We start from the raw sequence: 5,000 nt of genomic DNA, 5'->3' as shown, positions 1-5,000 counted from the left end.
ACACACACACACACACACAGTTACAGGCAGCAAATACTAAAGAGGTCAAGGTTCAAAACAGCAGCGGCCCGATTTATTAATAATCATGTAGGAGAAAAACGTGTTAGGAAAGAAAATATGAGCTGAGAGGAGAAACAAACGGGGGTGCACACACACACACACACACACACACACACACACACACACACTGTAACAGGGCACAAATACTAAAGAGGTCAAGGTTCAAAGAAACAGTGCCTTGACGTATTTATAATCATTTAGGAGAAACCCGTGTGAGGAAAGAAAATAAGATCAAAGAACAAACACACACACACACACACACACACACACTATGCAAGCATGCACACACACACACACACACACACACACACACACATACACACACACTGAACTTGTGTAACTAGGTCAGGGTTATTAGAGAAGCTCGCAGGATCCTTGGTAAATTCAAAGTGTCCAGTGTGTGTGTGTGTGTGTGTGTGTGCGTGCGTGCATAGTGTGTGTGTGTGTGTGTGTGTAATTTAAGGTCCATACACACCCTCAGGGGACAGACAGTATAAGGTCACAGCAAAGTGAACCACATCTTAACACATATAGAACACACACACACACACACACACACGCACACATGCACACACACACACACACACACACACACACACACACACTATGCACAGGTATGTCTTAATAAAGCTGTGTCACATGTCTTAAATCCTCTACCAAGTCTAACATGATTTTACTGAAGTTTTTGAAGAGATTTTCTTTTAATTTTGCTTTGTGCATTCAGCATTTCAATGCATTTTTAATGCAATCTTTTGGGTTTAATGTTTTTTGTGTGTTTTTATGTGTTTTTTGCAATTTTTTTGTGGTTTTTGTAATATTCTTGTGTTTGTTTTTGTAATCTTTTTGTGTGTTTTTTGCAATTTTTGGTGCATTTTTGTGTTTTTATGTGTGTTTTTTGCAATTTTTTGTGCGTTTGTGTTTTTATATGTGTTTTTTGTAACTTTTGTGTTTTTTGTAATTTATTGTGTCCTTTTTATGTGTGTTTTTTTAAAAGTTTTTTTTATATTTTATTGTGTGTTTTCTGTGTTTTTGTGTGTTTTTATGTGTTTTTTGTAATTTTATTGTGATTTTTATGGGTTTGTTAAGTCAAAATGAAAAAATAATAATCAGGTCATATAGGGGAGGTTGTACTGAAAACAATGATACCAACGTGGCAGGCAGAATGAAACCCCAAACTCCAAAGGCTAAAGCATTTTATGTAATAATTATCTTATATATAGTCTGTATTTATTTGCTCTGACTGAGACCCAAACATAATAAAGATGCAATGATTTTCTGTATTTAAGAAGTTGTAAAATGTATAAGTCCATTAACTCTAGTGTATTAAAGTACAGTTTTGAGGTCCTAAACAATTCAGATGTGATATTAAATAGCTTCATTATATTTACCTGGAAGCTTTAATTATCAGTGCCCCTGACAGATACAGTAACATTGGTTGGTTTACAGACAGTGGGAGGTCTTTTGAAAGCAGCTCTATGATTGATGGAGTTTTCTGTGGAATAACTCAGCGCTGTAGGGTTTATTTCAGCGTGTGATTGATTTATTGAACTGCAGCAAAGAGGATGACATTGGAGGTTAATTGGTGCTGTAGCTCCATATATCTTCTCTCCCAGGGAGGAAACCTGCTGCTGCTGCTGTCATGTGGACACAAACTGAGCAACATAATCACTTCATCACGCTCACATGTTCACTAATGTCAACGTCTCTGTCTGCTCTGTTTTTAATTTTAAATCTCTAATCTTAATATTACATTCGTCATGATTATTATAACTATTATTACTATTATTATTCTTATCATTATCATTATCATTATCATTATTATTATCATCATTATTATCATCATTATTATTATTATTATTATTATTTGTACTATTATTATCATTATTATTATCATTATCATTATCATTATTATTATTATCATTATTAATATTATTATTATTATTACTATTATTATTATCATCATCATCATCAATCATTATTATTATTATCATTATTTTTTACTATTATTATCATTATCATCATTATTATTATTATTATTATTATCATTATTATCATCATTCTTCTTCTTCTTAGAAGTATCATTATTATTATTATTTTCATTATTTTATTATTATTATTTTTATAATTATTATTATATATTAATATATTATTATCATCTTCATCATAATTATCATTATTATTATTATTATTATTATTATTATTATTATTATCAACATCATCATTATCATTATTATTATTATTAGTAGTAGTATCACTATTATTATTATTACTATTGTTATTATTATTATTATCATTATTATCATTATTACTATCATAATCATCATCATCATCATTATTATTAATATCATTAGTATTTGTTGTAGGAGAATATCTTACTATATTCATATGGTCTTCATAATTATTTTATTTATTCATACAAAACTAATTGTTACAATTTTACGGTGATATATGCATTTTATATACATAAATATAATTGCATATTAATATCATTGTTGTTTTTTATCTTCACTAAGAGAAATATGCATTTTTATTTGCAAGATAAATGCACTTAATTGCACATTTTTAAGTACAGTTTTGCAGTTTGTTTTGCTGTCGAACTGACTCATTATATTTCCTTTTTCTTTATATTTATGTGTATATATCTTTTTCCGCTTATCTGTATCTTGCTCCTACTTCCTATATTTATTTCCCCTCTTGTGCTGCTGTAATATTTAATATGCCGAGGGGTAAGAAAGGTCTTATATTATCTTATCTTATTCAGACACACTGAGCCTCAAGCAGAGTCCACACGTACACTGAAAACTGTTTTTTTCCTCCTTTTTACGAGGAAAATAAAATCCACACAAGCGCCGTTTTAAAAATAAATCTGTGTCTAAATGAATACAACAGGTGAGGAAGGTGTCGACCAATCAGAAGCCTGATAAAAGCTGCTACTGGATATCTACCTGCTGCCTGTTTCTCAATATATTGGAAGAGCAGCTGCTTATTTACATGTAAACAGTCCTGTTAGCAAAGTTAGAACCAGCACCAGTTTGTCCACATTTGCATGCAGTTTCGCCTCATTTGTGATGCTTCATAAAGGAGATAAAGATGCACACTTATGATAAAGTTTCTGAACATTTTCACCCTGAAAGAAGTTTTAAAAAAGCCCAGTTTGCAGTGGGCTGACATGCAGTTTGTGTGCAGATAAAAGAACAAAACGCGCAGAAAAAATAGGCTTCAGTATCATATTTCTAAACCAAACAATGTGACTACATGTGGCAGAGCAATGACATGCAAAAAAAGACAAGAAAAGTTGATTACATCATAAAAACAGGCTGCTAGAGAAATGAGGCAGCATTAATACATATACATTTACCAAAAATTATCAATATTTTGTACTATTTCAACTGTACCACATCATTAAAGCGATATAACCTCCACATTCAATACAGAAGTACAGAAAGTCGGAAAAAAACCCAAGAGAGCGTCAGGATATGCAGTATAAAGAGCGATAAAGTCCGTTTAAGGACATTTAGTAGTCATGTCTTTATGAATTTAACCCAAATCAAGACCTTTTCCTGAATCAAGAAGTAGTTTTTGAAAAATAGGTTATCAAAACTATCACTATTTCGTCCTATTTCAACAGTACCACATCTTTAAAGTGGTATAACCTCCACATTCAATAGTATCTAAAGTGCAGAAAGTAGAAAAAAACCCAAGAGAGTGTCAGGATATGCAGTATAAAGAGCGATAAAGTCCGTTTAAGGAGGTGATCAGGAGGGGTGGATGGGTCAAACAAAGACAGGATATTCAACCGTAATGTCTTTATGAACTTTAACTCAAATTTAAAACCTTTTCCTAAACCAAGAAGTACTTTTTGAAAAAATAGGCTACCAAAACTCAAAAACCCTCGAACTAAACCAAGAAGTACTATCAATATTTTGTACTATTTCAACAATAACACATCTTTAAGTCTATGGAGTCTTATAGGGCTATTTTGTCATCTTTGAATCCTTTTCATGTCTTTGTAAGTCATTTTGTGTCTTTTTTGGTCATTTGTGTCTTTTTGTGTCTTTTTTGTGTCTTTTTAAGTTATTTTGTGTCTTTTTCTTGGTAATTTTCATGTCTTCTGTGTTTTTTTTTGGTTATTTGTCTGTTATTTTTTGTCTTTTTTTTGTCATTTTGTGTCTTTCTTTGGTCTGCTTTGTTTTTACGTCTGGATGTGATGAAGAAGCCATGCTTTGGCGGTTTTTGGAGACTCCAGAGGGTTAAAGCAACATAATCTCTACGTTTAACAGTATCTAAAGAACTAACGCTAGAAAAAACAAACAAAACAGATCTATGCTGATATTTTCAACCCGAGGCTGCTCAGATGATGCAACAGGGAAGAAAATTAATCGTGTGGTGACTTGCAGGTTGTTGCAGGTGCAGGTTGTTAATGAAAAATGGGGCAAAAATGATCCTATTTCCTCTGCAGAGGACTTTTCCTATTGCAGCAGGATCAAAAGTGATATTGATCATCGTTTTCTTCCCTTATATTACACTGTAAAAAATGTCTGTGGATTTTATGGTGAAAAGCTGCTAAACCATGACAGTAAAAGATCGTAAAATGATAAATGAGTTAATTCAGTTTCAGTAACAATGAAACACCGTAAATGTATATATCAGCCAAAACAGTATTTTAAATGTTTTTTTTTTTTTTTTAAACACATTACACCACTGTAAAATACACTGGCACCGTTTTTTGTAGCAAAAAATATACTGTGATATAAATACAAGCCATCATTTTTGCATTTTTTTTTTGTAAAAAATACTTTTTCTCACTCTCAAATGTACTAAACATATCTCCAACAGAAATATACTGTAATATTTAATGGTAAAATCTTTAATTTATGCAGCATTTATAAAGTATTTCTTGTCAATTATATGGCAGAACAGCGTTTCTTTTGATGGAAAAA

The 5,000-nt window shown here is 31.5% G+C and overlaps 1 protein-coding gene across 1 annotated transcript in view; it reads right to left on the bottom strand.

Moving 5' to 3' along the window:
- Positions 1-5,000, bottom strand: part of galnt14 (UDP-N-acetyl-alpha-D-galactosamine:polypeptide N-acetylgalactosaminyltransferase 14 (GalNAc-T14)) — a 283,833-nt gene that overhangs the window by 20,150 nt on the left and 258,683 nt on the right. The window lies entirely within an intron of this gene.

Source organism: Centropristis striata, chromosome 18 (assembly GCF_030273125.1).
Source record: "Centropristis striata isolate RG_2023a ecotype Rhode Island chromosome 18, C.striata_1.0, whole genome shotgun sequence".
NCBI classification, from domain to species: domain Eukaryota; kingdom Metazoa; phylum Chordata; class Actinopteri; order Perciformes; family Serranidae; genus Centropristis; species Centropristis striata.
The sequence above is the reverse complement of the archived record's forward strand: the minus strand, read 5'-3'. Positions and strand labels throughout refer to the sequence as shown.